Here is a 19,608-nt window from a genome sequence, read left to right on the forward strand (position 1 = left end):
ACCCCCAAGCCCTTTGACTAAGGTCTAAGAATTACATAAGAAATCCCTAACAACTGTACCGGAAGCTCACCATTTAAATCGAACGGAGGCTCGTGAAGACCTCGGCTGACCTTGCTATGCGAGACATTCTCCATTGACTCTCCGTCAGTTTTTGCAACTTTATCAGATTAGGTCTCCAACCATGACCTCGTTCACAAGACGGTTAAAATGCTTTCCCAGCATTCTTGACATAAAACAGTCATTTTAAAAACAGGACATAAATACAGTTTCTATAGCTAACTCTCGTCTTTCCACATTGTTCCACATCAATCCACTTGATTTAAATCACATCCATTTCATATGTATTCCCATTCTTATCCAATCACATCATTTTCATCTCATCACATCTTTCCTCATTTATTCTCATCAGATCTCATCCACTCGCATCTACCAATCTCCACATCTCATCACATCACATTTATTCACATCTCAACCATTCATAATTGCCCCGATCCACATCACATCACATCACATCCACTTCACCTCACATCTCATTCATTCACATCTATCCCGATTTGCATCACATCACATCACATCCACTTCACCTCACATCTCATTCATTCACATCTATCCCGATTCACATGACATCACATCTCATTTATTCACATCACATTCACTCATATCCATCACATTCATTCTCATCACCATCCCATCACATACATAACATCACATCACATCTATCCACATTATATCTCATTCATACACATCTCATCTCATTCATCCACATCCATCCAATCGTTCACCTGTACGACTTCTCACATCTATTCATATATTCATATCTATCACTTCACATCCACACATATTCATGTCACATCACATCTCTTTACATCACATCACATTTTTTCACATACACATCTATATCTATTCTTTCTCATACATCCACATCCATTCTTTCACATACTCATTCACATCCATTCTTCACATACGCATTCACATCCATTCTTCACACACATTCACATCCATTCTTTCACATACTCATTCACATTCATTCTTCACATACACATCCATATCCATTCTTTCACATACATCCACTCACATCCCATATCATTCATTGTAATTCACATGACATCACATCTCATCCATTCATTCACATCTATCTGATGATTCACATCACATCTTATCACCTCTATTCACATCACATCCATTCGTCCATTCATTCACATCTATTCACCTCATATCTCATCACCTCTATTCACTTCACATCCATCCATCCATTCATTCACACCTATCTGATTCTCATCACATCTCATTACATCTATTCACCTCACATCTCATCACTTCTTATTCACATCACATCCATCCATCCATCCATTCACACCTATCTGATTCTCATCACATCTCATTATATCTATTCACCTCACATCTCATCACCTCTATTCACTTCACATCCATCCATCCATTTATTCACACCTATCCAATTCTCATCACATCTCATTACATCTATTCACCTCACATCTCATCACTTCTTATTCACGTCACATCCATCCATCCATTCATTCACACCTATCTAATTCTCATCACATCTCATTACATCTATTCACCTCACATCTCATCACCTCTATTACATCACATCCATCCATTACTTCACACCTATCTGATTCTCATCACATCTCATTACATCTATTCATAGAATTTAAACATAGATTTAAAGAGAATTCTAATTTTGATATAAAGATTCTTTACTCATCTATTTACGCATAAAAATCAACTTCACTGGGAATAACACTTTTATAAAAACCCTTTTATGCATCTATTTAGGCATGAAAATCAACTTTAATGAGAATAACACTTTTGAAATAAAAATAAATCCTTTATGCATCTTTCTATGCATAAAATCAATTTTAATGAGAATAACACTTCTAAAATAAAAATAAATCCTTTATGCATCTTTCTATGCATAAAATCAATTTTAATGAGAATAACACTTTTGAAATAAAAATAAATCCTTTATGCATCTTTCTATGCATAAAATCAATTTTAATAATTAATATCAGTGATATCCATGCATATTCATAGGTGAATATGTACATGGAGTAATTAGAATATTTCTTTTAGAATGCACAAACGGTGGGAATTACTCTTTTGGAATAACATAAAAACAAACTTTCTTTTCCACAAAATTTTGGAAAATTTTGCCATAACCTCCTTTGTATGGCTAACCATTTCTTATTTTTCTCATTCTAATTTCAACTTAAATTAACCCAATCTAGATGTATATGACTCTAATCTACTCAATTTTTAGAAATCAAGAGAGTAAATAATAAGAAAAGTTTAATTAATCATTTAACTAAACTTTCTAGGATTAAGAAAGGCTGAATTGTAAAGAAGAGAAGGGGGTGGCCTTTTTCATCAAGGCATAGCATTAGAATTTACTTCAATCAACTATAAAACAAAGGATTAAATTTAAAAAAAAAAGAACAAAACACGAAAACGAAACCCGCGTGGAGCAGAAAGAAATTTTTTCTTTGGAAAAAAATTTTGAAAAGAAAAAACCCCCATTGGCCCCGGCCTTGGTCTTTTGATATATATATATATGAGAGTGAGCCTCCATAGCTTTCTTTCAAGTGAAACCCTAAGGGGAGTGGAGCTCTATATGTAGTCTACCCCCCAGGAGTGGAGTGGGCGTGTGGGATAAAGCCTTCACCTTCCCCCCCACAAGCAAATAGAGTGTTCTAAGGACCACGAGAGCTCGGATAGGCGAACAGTGTGCTGTAAAGCACGCTAGGACCCCTTGGACGATACGCTCATCTTGAGCTATCACACGCCCTAGTCCAAGTTTGACCATAAGTAAGGGGGTAAAAAATGGGTTGAAAATAAGATAAAAACAAGTAAAAACGGGGTACGAAACACTTGAGAAACCACTTGTGTGGGCTTCAAGGGTAGTTACCAACACCCGTAGGGTACCCACGTCACATCCATGCATCTACGCTCTGGTCGGGTGCTAGAGTCTGAGCAACTAGAAAGCGTTTCAGTTTAGGCAGGATCACACCATCCCTCCATGTTAGCATCTTGGCCTTCAGTTGGAACCCAAGGAAGTGCAACCCAAGATCCACGAATAGCAGCTAGTGACTCGTCCTCAGACTCTAAAGTCATGGAAGGGCACCCTACCAAGAACTCTGAGGAAGCAAGCCAAAACATGCCAGTTTGGGCCCCACAACCCCGATCTAGCATGTTTAGTCATCTAATAGAGACTTTTAGTAGAGCTATGCGCTCTGAACCCGCAACAAGTGAAGTAAATGAAGGAGGAGGGGAAGTAGATTCACCATTCACATCTCATGTAGACCTTGCCCTCCCAAAGAGTGTGCATGTGGATATTCTACCCACTTCATTTAATGAAGGCCCTACTGAGCTACCACCTTCTGACGCTCTTCCTAAAATAGAGGTCCCTAGAAGTCAATCCATAAGAAGTAACATTGCATCCACTTCAAGAGAACCTTTTGGCATGCCATGTTTAGATGGGATATTTCTCAATGAAAATTGGGAATATGACCTACACACGGAGACTCTAACTGACCTATACATGGGTTACACATACCATGTAGGTTGGTTAGAAGTCGTATGATCTACATCTAGTGCCACCAATCTAGATAAACAACAACAAATGATATGTGAGGTTATCCATAGAATTATCCAATTCGAGAGGCAGAATAGGGGAGTGAACCTAATTTCCACTGGCCCTATGAGATTTTTGGATACGGGCAAGGCTAAACAACCAACCCTGTCACAATTGGAGACTCCCTCGATGAGTCCCGTAGACCCTTCGTATGTTGTTTTGCCTGGAGTCTGAATGCAGGTTGAGCCCACGAGCAGTAACTTTAGTTTTCCAACTTTGGCTCAACTTTCCATTAGGGAATCCATAATGCCTACTCCGATGATGAGCAAGACAGAAAGTGCACCCGTTACCACTGTGGTTAGTACAACACTCGGGGGGGTCACTATATGTAAAATATCCCTATCGCGTGCATTCAAGGCCTATATTTTAAATCCCTTATTTGTGAATTTTTTAATCTATATAATATCCCCTTTTCTTTATGAATCTGTAAATTTTTTTTTAAAATTTTTAAATCATACCCTTATGTAAATATATTTCTGTAAGTTTCATAAATTAAAATTATGCTTCTGTTGAATGCACGTGATATTCACATTTTTTGTGAGTGACCCCCCCGAGGTACAACACCGCCAGTGGTACAATACCTACAACAGTGCGTACGAGTGCGTATCACCTATATGTACCTATTGCTACTCATGCTCATGTAGCTTCTATGCCTCCTATTATGCCAATGGCGTATGCTCCACGAATGCCTTATCAGAACCCTTATCCAAGAGAAGCTATGCCTAGTCACATATCATATCCGATGTCAGCTGCATACATATCAAGACCAATGCCAACTCTTGTCAACCAGGCCATCCCAGAAGTGCCTCCACCAGCTATGCCTGCTCACTTGGGTGATCTAGTAGAGTTTGCTCAAATGATTGGACGATCTATTGCGAAAAACATGCGTGGCATGCCTCAGAGAGAGCCTAGAAGCAAGGCGGTACAAGTTGCCAAGCTTACTCAGAACTTCAGTGGTGGTAACGAAGATGTTAGGAAGCACATTGAAGTTTTTGAACACGTGTGTGATTCCTTGGAAGAGCACAATGAGCTACATAAGTGTCAAGCCTTAGGCTTAACCTTGAGTGGAAAAGCCAGAGATTGGTATCAAACTTTAAGGGTTAAAGAGCATACTCACTATCCCACACTTAAGAGATTGTTCTTGAAAGAATACATACATGAGGGTGTGCTTTGGGGAGTAGCATCTCGATTCTCAACTCCAAAAAGCTGAACGCGAGGAAGGAGAGTCAGTGAGAGGCTTTATTAGTCGACTAAAGCATCTAAATTCTCGCTGTACTCCCGATGAGCACTTCAATAACAACCAACTTTTGGATAGATTCATCCGAGGATTACGCCACGAGGACATATACAACGGCCTAGTCATTAGAGGTCTTATGACATGGGAAGCAGTCACTGCCAATGCAATCCAGTTAGACGACAACTTGATGATTGCAGGTAAAAAGGTGTCTTTGGAGACAAAGTCTGTTAGTTTGCAAGTATCTGGGCACGAGCCAATGAATATAAAACCTATTACCAAAGAGCCCAAGATATTCAAAATGTCTATAGAGAGCAGACCTTACTAAGGCTCTCCAAGAATACTTTAGGGGTAATCGAGCTCCTCAAAATAGCCATATGTACCCAAGAAGAGAGCAACAATGGTGTTCAGCTTACTTAGGACCACATAGCACGAGTGAATGTCCCACATTCAGAGTCAAATTCAATGGGACTTGCAATACATGTGGTAAGTATGGCCATCAATCTAAGGATTGTCTAGTACTTAAGCGTATGTTAGCAAATCAGGCACCACTAGCCTGGCCAAACATACCTCAAGTACCCGCACTGATGCCTGCACCACCTGTCGAGCAACCGTCACAACACATAGTTCCAAGGAACCCAAATTTAGTCCATTCTATGTCGTTACCACTGCCAGTGCTAGGAACCACAACCTCCATATCCAAGGATTATCCCTATAAATCAGATGGGGTGTGAGTGACATAGTGCGTGTGGGGATTATGAAGAGGATATAGACCCCACTGTTCCATATGGGATTGATACGTTTGAAATGACTCCCCACTACTACATGGAGGATCATTTCGGGCACGTTAAGCCTGTATATCAAGTGGTTGCTCTTGCCACAGGAGGGCAAAACCTTAATACCTTGGCGAGGAGACCACCTCTTCAATGCTATGATTGAGGTGGACCGCATCGTGTAGCGGAGTGCCCTAATAGGCTACAGAAGATCGCTACTCAAATGCAACCAAATCAAGGGAGCACGTCAAGAATGCCGGTACTTACATGTAATCCTTGTGGCATACATCATTTGATTACTCAATGTCCACATAATCTGCACCCAACATTACGCCATTGAATTTGGTTGAGGTCACCAATGAGGCACTAGGAACCACATCTGTTGTACCCGGCGAATGTAGTCACACAGTCAATGCTTCAAAATCAAAACTACATTCTTGAAGAGAGGGATACTGCATCAATTGCTCGAGCAAAGAAAAAGAAAACGCGACAGAAGAGATCGTTTAATGCCACAAGCTCCAAACCTTATTCAAAGACTAATATAGGGATAGGAGACGACCCCGTGTATATGAATGATCCTGAAGATGATTCTGATTCAATAGAAACCATGGGGACCAAAGCCACTAATTTAAGGGAGGAGGAACCCACTCGGGAGCTCAACGAAGGAGAATCAAGCGAATATATAAATCAGGGGAAACGAAAAGAAACTCCTTCGTCCCCACAACCAAGTTAGCTAATGCCCTCTCGGCTACCCAGACTGACTGAGACTCCCAAGGACAAGCCACGTGGGCCAAAAACCTTCAAGAAAAAGATTGGAACTTACCCAAACCCAGTAGAGGAGATTGAACGAGTGCAATACTTAAGGGGTTTGGTGGAAAAGGGATTCCACAATACCCTTGATCTTCAATGCATAGTCATTCATAGACATACTCTTTTTCTCCATAGTATGAAGTTCATTCTTCAACTTTATCTTTCGTGTCTTGGTATCTGTTTCATACAGTTTTACCAAGGTGTCCCATGCCTCCTTGGGGGACTTGGCCTCCTATATGTGCCTAATCATTGTGTCCTGTATATTAGAGAGCCAATACATAACTTTTCTGGCTCCTTGGTTCCAATCCTTGAACTCTTTCTTCACATCTGCAGCAGCAGTCAGATTGATCTCAGGTATCTCCGGTGCCTCTTCATGCTCACCTTCTATGTAGTCTAGTAACCCTTTCCCATCAAGAAATTTGTCAACCTGAACCTCCAAGGAGAAATGGTGCAACCATAAGCCATTGTCTTCATCCCATAAGCCAAAGAGGTTGAAGTTTTTTGGTTTTTCATCGTCAAACCTAGTTCCTTAAGTGGTTTAAAGTTGGGCACATGTACACTAAGTGCTCATGTTTAATGTTTTTGTGTATCACCCTTGAGACTCTTGTTTGTAAGAAGCATAGGCATGTCATGAGCCATATACTCACATTTACCAAGCCCAAGGCATGTTATTCCACTGCATACTCAGCATTTTCATCTTCTAAGATGAGTTTTAAGGTTGAGCATAGCATCTCTAAGTGCTCTACCTTGTTGTTTGTCATGTTTTTGATATGCATCTCTTGGCATTGTCTTGGTAAGAGGCATAGGCAACATTTTGAGACATGCCCTCACCTTCTTGAGCCAAGAATAATGTACCTTGTTGGTTTGAGCATTTACCTCAGGCACTTACTCACTTTCATTAAGCTTGTACTTTCAAACCCTAATGGGTATCATGTAACCAACATGCACAAAAGCTCTTGTACTTTCAAACCCTAATGGGTATCATGTAACCAACATGCACAAAAGCTCTTGTAAATATGGAGTAGACACTGCCCTTGACCAATCTATAAGGCAAGTGGTAAGACCCCCCCTTTCCCTTTCCCATCTACCTGATAACCATTACTCTAAAGAAGGCCCTCATTACCCATGGAGGAGGTATGGTATGTTGAGAAGACGCATCAAGCATGTGGAAGGAACATCTATGTGCTAACCACTTAAGCAAGGGTGGCAGCCTTGTTTTGATCATTGTGTGAGAATGGTCAAGGTGGAAAGCATGTGGACACAATGGCATACATGTCCAAAGCATGTCAACTACAAGAGGTCAAGCAAGCACAAAGAGTGGGATGCACCATCATTAAGGTGTTGTTAACCCATGGGCGGACATGGCGACGTACTATATTTTACGTCATTAATTTAAATATTCTGAGTCATGGGCCGGGCTTGTCGGCACCATATGTTAAGGATGAAGGGAATGGGTGATCGCCGATGAGAGGCGCACCTTGGATATCAGTAGGATAAGGATTAGGGTCGGCCGGCCATGTATGGGCACCCAAGTGTGAACGGCCAAGTCACCTATATGAGTCAAATGTAACCCTAAAATCCTCATTCTCATGTGTTGTGAATACAAGAGTGCTCTTGCCTTATCTCCTTGGTTTCCTTCTCCTGCGTGTGTGTGAGAGAGAGAGAGAGAGAGTGAGAGAGCGATCGAGCGCACTGTGTAGCGGCACGGCGACGGCGGCGAGGCAGTAGAGTGGCGACGGCGGTTCTTCCTTCACGGCTGCGACGCGGGAATCCTTCAAGGCGACAGTTAAGCGGTGAGTGACACACCTTTTGCATTCTGTTTTGAGCTTGCCTTCCTGGTTGTATGCTTGCAGCCATTCGTGGCTCGCATACGGTGTCCGGCAAGTCCCCAGCTACGACCTGTGCGGCAAAAGCGCACATTTTTGGTGCCGCTGCCGGGGAGTTGCCCTGCACCAAGCTCCAGTTTGCAGCACGGCTGCTGCGTGAAGTTTAATCTACACTGTAGGAAAGCGACTGTGTGTTTGTTGTCAAGGTGTTTCTGTGTTGCATTTCTGTTTCTTTTGTTATATTTTCGCTCCGCGTGTGGGCGTGCGTTCTGTTATCTGGTTTCTGCGTGTGAGAGGGATTTCTGAATCCCCCAGATCTGTGCTGTGTGTGCGAACTGCACCGCGGCCAAGGCTGAACCTAAAGAAACCCTAGAAAACTTATCTCCAAAAAAAAAATAGAAAATAAAAAATAAAAAAAATAAAAAAAATAAAAAATTAAATTTTATTTTTAAAGAAAGAACCAAACGTGTGGAGAGGAAAGATTTTCTAATTGGAGAAAAAAATTTTGAAAAGAAAGAACCCCAATTGACCCACGACCCATGGCCCCGGTCTCGGTCTCGGTCTTTTGATATATATATATAGGAGAGTGAGCCTCCATAGCTTTCTCTCAAGTGAGAGCTTATGGGAAGTCGTGCCCTATATGTAGCCCACTCCCCAAGGAGTAAAGTGAGCATGTGGGATAAAGCCCTCACCCTTTCCTCCACAAGCAAATAGGCTTTTGCCCCTTTCCCCCAAAGGAAACGGACTATTTTGAGGACTACAGGAGCTCTAGATAGGCGAACACGGTGCTGTAAAGCACACTAGGACCCTTTGAACGATACGCTCGTTTTGAGCTATCATACGCCCTAGTCCAAGTTCGACCGTAAGTAAGGGGGTCAAAAACGGGTTAAAAACAACACAAAAACAAGTAAAAACGGGGTGCGAAACACCTAAGAAACCACTTGTGTGAGTTTCAAGGGTAGTTACCAACGCACGTAGGGTACCCACGTCACATGCATCTACGCTCTGGTCGGGTGCTGGAGTCTGAGCCACTAGAAAGCGTTTCAGTCTACGCAGGCTCACACCATCCCTCCACGTTAGCATCTTGGCCTTCGGCTGGGACCCAAGGGAGTGCGACCCAAGATCCACGAATAGTGGATAGTGACTCATCTTCTGACTCAGAAGCCATGGAAGGACACCCTACCAAGAACCCTGAGGAGACAAGCCAAAACATGCCAGTGTGGGCCCCACAACCTGGATCTAGCATGTTTAGTCGTCTAATAGAGACTTTTAGTAGAGCTACACGCTCTGAACATGCGACAAGTGAAGTAAATGAAGAAGGAGGGGTAGTGGATTCGCCATTCACATCTTATGTAGACCCTACCCTCCCAAAGAGTGTCCATGTGGATATTCTACCCACTTCGTTTAATGAGGGCCCTACTGAGCTACCACCTTCCGATACTCTTCCTAAAGTAGAGGTCCCTAGAAGCCAATCCATAAGAAGTGACATTGCGTCCACTTCAAGAGAACCGTTTGGCACACCAAGTCTAGATGGGATATTTCTCAATGAAAATTGGGAATATGATCTACACACAGAGACTCTAACGGACCTATACACGGGTTACACATACCATGTAGGTTGGTTAGAAGTCCTACGATCTACATCTAGCGCCACTAATCTAGAGGAGCAACAACACATGATATGTGATGTTATTCATAGAATTATCCAAATTGAGAGGCAAAATAGGGGAGTGGACCTAGCTTCCACTGGGCCCTATGAGGTTTTTGGATACGGGCAAGGCCAAACAACCAACCCTATCACAATTGGAGACTCCCTCGGTGAGTCCCATAGACCCTTCATATGTTGTTTCGCCTGGAGTCTCAGCCCACGAGTAGTAACTTTAGCTTTCCAACGTTGGCTCAACTTTCCATTAGGGAATCCGCAATGCCTACCCCAATGATGAGCATAGCTGAAGGTGCACCTGTTTTACCGCTGTAGTTAGTACGACACCGCTACCTAGTGGAACAGTACCTACAACAGTGCGTGCCAGTGCCTATCGACCCTATGTACCTATCGCTACTCATGCTCAGGTAGCTCCTACGCCTCTTAGTATGCCAATGGCGTATGCTCCACGACCGCCTTATCCAAGAGGAGCTAGGCCTAGCCACATATCATATCCTACGTCATTTGCCAACCTACTCAGACCAACGCCAACTCCTATCAGCCAGGCTATCCCAGAAGTGCCTCCACCAACTATGCCTGCTCACTTAGGTGATCTCGCAGCATTTGCTCAGACGATCGGACGATCCATTGCAGAAAACATGCGGGGCATGCCTGAGAGAGAACCTAGAAGCAAGGCAGTACAAGTGGCTAAGCTCACTCAAAACTTCAGTGGTAACGAGGATGTTAGGAAGCACATTGAAGTCTTTGAACACGTGTGTGATTCTTTGGAAGAGCACAATGAGCTGCATAAGTGTAAAGCCTTAGGCTTAACCTTAAGTGGGAAGGCCGGAGATTGGTATCGAACCTTAAGGGTTGAAGAGCGCACTCACTACCCCACTCTCAAGAGATTGTTCTTGAAAGAATACATACGTGAGGGTGTGCTTTGGGGAGTAGCATCTCAACTCCAAAAAGCTGAACGCGAGGAAGGGGAGTCAGTGAGAGACTTTATAAGTCGATTGAAGCATCTAAATTCTCGCTGCACTCCCGATGAACGCTTCAATAACAACCAACTCCTCGATAGATTCATCCGCCGAGGATCGCGCCACGAGGACATTTACAATGGCCTAGTCATTAGAGGTCTTACAACATGGGAAGAAGTCACTGCCAATGCAATCCAGTTAGAAGACAACTTGATGATTACAGGTAAAAAGGTGTCTTCAAAAACAAAATCCGTTAGTTCGCAAGTATCTGGGCACGAGCCAATGACGGTAAAACCTATTGCCAAGGAGCCCAAGATATCTGAAATGTCTGTGACCGACCTTACTAAGGCTTTCCAAGAATACTTTAGGGGTAATCGAGCTCCTCAGAATAGCCATATGTACCCAAGGAGAGAGCAACAATGGTGTTCGGTGAGCTTAGGACCACATAGCACGAGTGAATGTCCCACATTTAGAGTCAAATTCAATGGGAATTGCAATGCATGTGGTAAGTATGGCCATCAATCTAAAGATTGCCTAACACTTAAGCGAATGTTGGCAAACCAGGCACCACTAGCTTGGTCAAACACACCTCAAGTACCCGCGCTAATGCCTGCACAACCTATCGAGCAACCGTCACAGCACATAGTTCCAAGGAATCCGAATGTAGTCCAGTCTGTGCCGTTACCACCGCCAGTGCTAGGACCACAACCTCCACATCCAAGGATTACCCCTGTAAACCAGATGGGTTGTGAGTCACATAGTGCATGTGGGGATTATGAAGAGGAGATAGACCCCACTGTTCCATACGGGATTGATACGTTTGAAATGATTCCCCAGTACTACATGGAGGATCATTTCGGGCAAGTTAAGCCTGTATATCAAGCGGCTGCTCTCGCCACAAGGGGGCAAAACCTTAATACCTTGGCGAGGAGACCACCTCTTCAATGCTACGAGTGTGGTGGACCACATCGTGTAGCAGAGTGCCCTAATAGGCTACAGAAGATCTCTACTCAGATGCAACCAAATCAAGCGAGCACATTGGGAATGCCAGTACTTACATGTAATCGTTGTGGCATAGATCATTTGATCGCTCAATGTCCACATAATCCTAATGCACCCAAGATTACGCCATTGAATTTGGTTGAGGTCACCAACCAAGCACGAGAAACCACACCCATTGTACTCGCGAATGTAGTTACACGGTCAATGCTTCAAAATCAAAACTACATTCTTGAAGAGAGGGATACTGCATCAATCGCTCAGGCAAAGAAAAAGAAAACACGACGAAAGAGATCGCTTAATGCCACGAGCTCCAAGCCCAGTTCAAAGACTAACATAGGGACAGGAGACGACCCCGTGTATATGAATGATCCTGAAGATGATTCTGATTCAATAGAAACCATGGGGACCAAAGCCACTACCTTAAGGGAGAAACCCAACCGGGAGCTCAATTGAAGGAGAATCAAGCGAGTACATAAATAAGGGGAAACAGAAGGAAACTTCCTCGGCCCCACAACCAAGTCAGTTAATGCCCTCTCGACCACCCAAACTGATTGAGACTCCCCAAGACAAGCCACGTGGGCCAAAAACCCTCAAGAAAAAGATTGGAACTTACCCAAACCCAGTTGAGGAGATTGAACAAGTACAACACTTAAGGGGTTTGGTGGAAGAAACACAAAGAGAACTAGAGCCAAACCCGAGAAAAGTCAAAATTCCAGACACAGTGTTTCCTACGCAAGTTCAGCCTCACCGAAACCATAAACCGTTAGCTATACCTAGTATCATTTGGGAAGAAAGTGAGGATAGGACATCCAGAAGTGGGCAAACACCCTTCTTGCTGGAAAGAATGTTTAGTGAGGGAATGCCTGACCCCATTGAAAAGGAAGTGATTCCATCTTCACCAGTCCCTAGTCAAGGGGCGATGTCTCGAAAAGTACCGTTGAATGTGTCTAAGCTAATGGATTTCATGTCCTCCGAGATCAGAACCACGATCATATCCAAATTATACGGAGATCCTGAGCTATTCTTAGCTCTTCGGGCATTTCTCAATGGAGAACTAAAGGCGGGGCTACCACAATTTGCAAATATGGATAGACCTGACACGCTTCAAGATGAAGGGGAGCATTGGGATCTACAACCCAACTTAGATGAAGATTCGGTCGTTGAAATACCTGTTAACAAGTTGGGACAGTACTTTGAAGGTGACGAATCTAATGCCACCCTCCCCATTACTACCAAGGGATTAACCCTAAAGGGAATCCTTGATGGTGGTGCTGGAGTGAGCATTGTGACTAAAAACTGTTGGGAATCTATGGGGAGACCTCACCTCGAAGTCACAAACATAGTGGTTAAGATGGCAAACGGAACCATAGCTAAACCTATTGGAATGTTAAGGGACCTCAAGATCAAGGTCCTGGGATACAAGGTAAAACATACCTTCATTGTAATGGATTTCTCCAAGCATCCTATGTCATATCAAATGATCTTAGGACGTCCTTTCATGAGGGAAGCACAAATGGTACATGACTGGTCGAAAAACCATGTCTACCTACAATTCCAGGACTCTGTCATTCGAGTTGATCTTGAGAATGGTCGTGCGCATCCTTTAGGAAGCAAGGTTATCATTGATAATCGATCGGATACTACTATTCACTCCGCCCCATTAAGGTATTGCTATACATGCAAAAAAGAGACTGATGATGGGAAAGATTCTCCTTATATGGATGTCCTATCGGGTATGACTGAGTCGGATAACGTGGATTGGGTGCACCTAGCGGCAACCATAGACACATGGGGAAATAGAGGCACAAGTTGGGTAACACCTGAGGGGCAAGATATGCCACCGTTAGTGCCAATAAACATGATAGGTGTTATGCACTTGACTCTTGATGGCGAGAACGTGGCAAACTCCACCGACACTGAAAGTAGCGAAGACTCTGACCAATGCAACTCTGAGTATGAATCTCAAGAAGAAACTGACCCTGAGCCTGATGGGGAAAATGAATCAAATATTCACCCAAATGTGGAAGCAAGGTGCTCAAGGCCTAGGACAGTGACCTCTTGCAGTTTATCCGAAAGTGAAGATCGACCAAGTGAGTCCGAATCTGATAGAAACAAAAATAAAAAACTTGGTAAGAAGAAAACGAGACATAAGCGCCAACGCTATCGAGCTAATGTACGAACTGCAATAAATAAGGAGAGATCCATTGCAGAATGGCTTAGTTATGTAGGAGCCATTGACGCTCATCGGAAGATAGCAGATAATTGGGGACAATACCTCCAAAGTGTCATGTGGTGTATTCCGCAACCTCATGACGTCGCCCAATTAGAAATTGAAGAGAAGCCAAAACTAAGTCGTACTGCAAGAAGGCGGCAAAACCAAGAGTTGGCTCAACAACAAAAGGAGGCGGAATTAAAAGAAAAAAACCGGGCACAACAAGAACCAGTAGACTTACACCCCGCACCCGAGCATTTCAAATCATTCACCACAGGGGAACGTAAAGTAGTCTACACAAAAGCCCAACGAACGCCTACCAATGGGAGTAGCAGTGTCTACGATGGCCCTGCGGTAGTCAAGGAGATAGACTTAGCAGATCTGGGTGAGGAGTCTAAACCAGTTTTTATTGCTCAAGACCTCACCAAGGTGGAAGAAGCTGCACTTACGAAGCTTCTTAAAGAATTCAAGGACATATTTGCTTGGACATATCATGATATGAAGGGTGTTCCACCCTCGGTGGTGCAACACACAATTCTAATGATTAGCACTGCTAAACCAGTCCAGCAACGTCCCTACCCAATGAATCCTAAGTACGCAAAGATTGTACAAGAGGAAATTGAAAAGCTTGTAAACTGTGGATTCATATATCCTATTGAGCACTCAGAATGGGTTTCTCCGATAGTCATCGTGCCAAAGAAGAATGGGAAACTCAGAGTGTGCGTTGATCTCAAAAAGGTTAATGCAGCCACCAGAAGGGATCATTACCCCTTGCCATATTCTGAACATGTAAAAGAGTGGCAGGCAAGGAGGCATATAGCTTTTTAGATGGGTACTCGGGTTACAATCAGATCACAATTGCAGTCGAGGACCAAGCTAAAACAGCATTTATCACGGAGTTTGGAGTGTTTGCCTTTCGCGTCATGGCTTTTGGCTTGACCAATGCACCTGCAACATTCCAACGATTGATAAACACGGCCTTTAAGGAATATCTAAGGAACTTCTGTGAAGCTTTCTTAGATGATCTTTGTGTTCATTCCTCTTGGGATGAGCACTTGATGTGTTTACGAAAGATATTTGAAAGGTGTAGATTATATCGCATCTCCTTGAATCCTTTCAAATGCCAATTTTGGGTTAAACACGGAGTTATCTTAGGACATATAGTGTCCAAAAATGGGATTTCCACTGACGAGAGTAAAATCAAGGTCATTCTGGAATTACCCCCACCCACCAACTACAAGGGAGTCCAACACTTTATGGGCCACGTTGGTTATTATCGAAGGTTTATTCTCTTCTTCGCCGAGATAGCTCGACCATTGTATAAGCTTCTCATCGAGTTTATTTGGACCGAAGAATGTGACCGTGCCTATGAGCTATTAAAGAAGGCCTTGGCGAGTGCTCCAATCTTGAGAATGCCTAACTGGGATTTACTCTTCCATGTGCATATTGATGCATCAAACTTTGCTATTGGGTGTGTGTTAACTCAACCTGGAGAACACAAACTAGACTACCCCATTAGCTTTGCCAGTCGCCAGTTGAACGATGCTGAGATGAACTACACCACTACGGAGCGAGAAGGGTTGGCAATGATATATGCAGTAAGGAAATTTCGTTATTACCTCCTTGCCACCAAGTTTGTTTTCTATGTGGATCATCAAGCATTGTTGTATCTGGTAAACAAACCATGCTCCACAGGAAGAATCACACGATGGCTATTGATTCTTCTTGAGTTTGATTTCACTGTTGTTGTGAGACCTGGCAAAAAACATGTTATGGCTGATCATTTGTCTCGCATACCTAATGGTGAAGCTCCTACGGGGGTTGATGATGACTTACCGGACACTTCCCTGTTCATGGTGGAGACAATGCCTGAATGGAGTGAGAAGATTGTTAACTTTTTGGTTAATGGCTTCCCACCCAAGGAGCTTCGTAAAGATCTAGCTCAAAAGCTAATCAAAGAATGCGAACCCTATTGCCTGATAGCCGGGACTCTTTATAAAAGAGGAAAGGATGACATTCTTAGGCGTTGTGCCCGAGAGGATGAGTATCTATACATTTTGCAAGAGGCACATATGGGCGTAGCCGGTGGTCACTTCTCAAGAGACTTAACTGCGCGAAAGATCTTACAATCAGGGTATTGGTGGCCCACTATGTTCCAAGATGCATCACTCTTTGTGAAGGGTTGCGATGAATGCCAACGATACAAGAAACCCCAGAGGAAAGATCAGATGCCCCTACATCCAATCAAAGTAAACCAACCATTTGAAAAGTGGGGTTTAGACTTTGTAGGTCCAATTAGTCCAGCGGCCCGAAACACACAATCTCGCTATATTATTGTGGCCACTGACTATATGACCAAATGGGCTGAAGCGAAAGCGACACGTAAGGCAGATGCGAGGACAATAGCCAAGTTCCTCTTTGAAAATATAATCACACGCTTCGGTTGTCCTTTTGAACTTGTGAGCGACAATGGTACGCATTTTATAAATGAAGTGATTAAGGAGCTCACAACAAATTTCATGATATCCCATCATAAATCTACTCCTTATTATCCGCAAGCGAATGGCCAAGCTGAGAGTACAAACAAGACATTAATCTCTATTTTGACAAAGACAGTGGAAGCTCATCGCACGGATTGGGATCTAAAGCTTACGACAGCTTTATGGGCCTATCGTACTGCGTACAAAGTGGCTATTAATTGCACACCATTCAAAATGGTATATGGCCAAGAAGCAGTCATGCCGTGGGAATTTGTCATTCCTAGTCTTCGTGTTGCTACTCAAGAGGGTTGGGATGGTAATCCCTTAGCAGAGCGTCTGTATATCCTTGAGCGACTAAATGAAGAAAGACAATTGGCTGTATACAATGCCCTTGTGGAGAAGGATAGAAGGAAAAAATGGTTTGATCGCCATCTAAAGGACAAGGACATCAAGGTTGGGGATAAAGTCCTGATGTATGGAGTGCGAAACGAAAAGAAGAAGCTCAAATATGCTGGTAAGGGACCATATAGAGTATGTGAAATTACCCCGCAAGGTACCATCAGAGTGGAGACTCTCGACGGAGTTGAAACCATTGGATTCCTTAATGGGAGTAAATTCAAATGATACTATGACCCCCTGAGCCACGAGGAGTTACATGCAATCCATCAAAAGAAGGCAGCTAAAGAACAAGCTGAGCTTAAAAAGATACAAGCGAGAGTCGAAGCCAAAGAACGTCAACAGCGTGCTAGGAGACAACGAGAAGCCAACTTGGGAATTACGCAAGTATTTTTCGAGGAAGCAGAGGAGGATGCACTGGAATCTCACCCACCTCTAAGATACCCAATTAAGTTACAGAGTCCTTACGGGGAGGTGCTGTATAATGCATTATTGGATACAGGAGCTCAATACAATTTGCTATCATATGGCGTGTGGTGTCAACTGGGAAAACTACCTTTATCCAAGAGTTCTATCCAAGTTCAAGGAATCAACAAGAAGAAAACCCCTGTCTCAGGAATTCTGCACACTCCGGTTGCTTATGACAAGGGAACCATAATTCAAAGCTTTTTGGTTATGCCTGCTGGTACCATGGAAGGGACTGTAATCTTAGGGTGCAAATGGATGATGGTCACCAAGTGCAATATCGATTGGGCAACCAGACAAGTCACCACGCAAGAACCAACACTAGGTCTGACCGCTCAAAATCCCGCACCTAAGTCATCCACTCAAATATTAGATAACGAAAAATCACAAAGTCCAGTGGCAAAACCATCTTCGATTGTTGGCCACCCCTCTAACGCTTCAACGCCAAGAGTGGAAACAGGCAAGGTGGTCCCTAAAGCTTCGCTTACTATGCCAAAGAATACATACAAATGGGTCCCCAAAGCTTTGTTAACAGCTACTTCCCCTGCTCAATCTCGTTCAGCCACCAAGAAGCCTCGTAAAAGGAAAGCAGCTACCCACCCGAAAAAGGGCAAGGTAACATCACGATGGATACCTAAAAAATTATTAGTAGCCCAAGGGTACTACGAGGGAAATGACCAGATTTGGGTCCCTAAACATAAGCTGAATCCCTCTACATCACCTGTAAAACCTTGCAAACCAATTGTTGCCACCCCAACGATAATTCAAGATCGTGGTAAGGGAAAGGTAACAGAGTGCTCCACACCACTTCTTCCAGAGTTAGTTTGGATTCCCAAACGATATCGATCATTACCACCTAGCTCAGGAAGGGGGGAGCCACATGAAGCTTCTAGCTCCTCATGCCAGGCACACGCTGATATAGAAGTTTCTACATGCTCTACACCTACTCTTGTCAACACCCAACAAAAAACTGATGAGTCTACGTCTCCCCTTGTAATAGTATCGTCGGAAACCATTTCCTCCATTCGTCAATGGGAGAGTACACTACCATCTCTGCAATTGGATGTGGCCACAAGGGTCATAAAAAGCTATCTGCCCACATCACAACCTATGACCCGCTGGACAAATTGGTTCCAAGAGGCTGCAACATCATTGCAAATAATATGATCTGCCCAAGGAAAGGGGGAGCATGTACTCACCCTTGACATTCTAATGCTTCCTCCTTAACCTTCCCCCCTGACCATGTAATTGCCAAATTCAAGGGGATGTATATATATAGCTTCATACATTTTATAAAAAGAAAAGAAAAAAAAACAAAGAAAAGAAAAACAAAAAATAGTAAAAAGAGAAAGAGCACAAAAACAAGAGAAATATCCGTATACAATCAAGAACTAGATTGACCTGTCATAAACCTACTGATGCTATATCTGTGTTGCAGATATGGCAGATGCCCGATCATCATACACTTCATTCACTCCTACCTTTGGTGAGAGGTATCATCTGTACCTTTCTCAGATATTCCACATGTGCTATCCTGTAATTGAAACTGAATGGGATCATATAGATGTACTAGCCAGAGAAGAAAATGTTGAGGAATTAGAATGGCTAATTCGCCTATTGACCATGACTGACCCCTACTCCGTAGAGGACATATCCCCGATAGCCCAATGCTTTCCTTTTCCACAAGATGACTATCCTCGCATGGTTACATTTTTGATGAGTTTATGTGGATGGGAAAATGAAAAGGAAATATCTGACAATGATGAGTGGACGGATGAAACTCATGGCACTACTGAGGTTGACTTTATTTGTTTGGATGATGCGGATAGAGGCTTAGCCTTAGGGCTAGAGCCAGGACTCTACAACATCCTCTTACCGTATCCTCAGTAGTAGTGTGGTGACTAGTAGGTAGGTTAGTGTTTGCAAGTTCTTTCTAGTTTAGATTCCTTAAACAAGTCTTGAAATTTTCACATTGATGTGCCGCTCGAGGTATAGTGCTTGTTAGTTGATTGTACAGGTTGAAAAGTTTGAGGTGGGTTTGCTTTCAAGTCCTGAGACTGCTGCAACGTTCATCAAAATATATCTACATCAAATTGCAAGCTGTCTCGTCAACTCAAGGAGATCTCCACTTACAGG

General features: G+C 43.2%; 1 pseudogene; it reads left to right on the forward strand.

The window, feature by feature from the left end:
* Positions 1–3,640: 3,640 nt before the first annotated feature.
* On the forward strand, positions 3,641–12,372 carry LOC147636389 (uncharacterized; annotated as a pseudogene).
* Positions 12,373–19,608: the final 7,236 nt, after the last annotated feature.

This window comes from Cibotium barometz, chromosome 8, assembly GCF_041138505.1.
Source record: "Cibotium barometz isolate CiBa-2024 chromosome 8, ASM4113850v1, whole genome shotgun sequence".
In the NCBI taxonomy this organism is placed as follows: domain Eukaryota; kingdom Viridiplantae; phylum Streptophyta; class Polypodiopsida; order Cyatheales; family Cibotiaceae; genus Cibotium; species Cibotium barometz.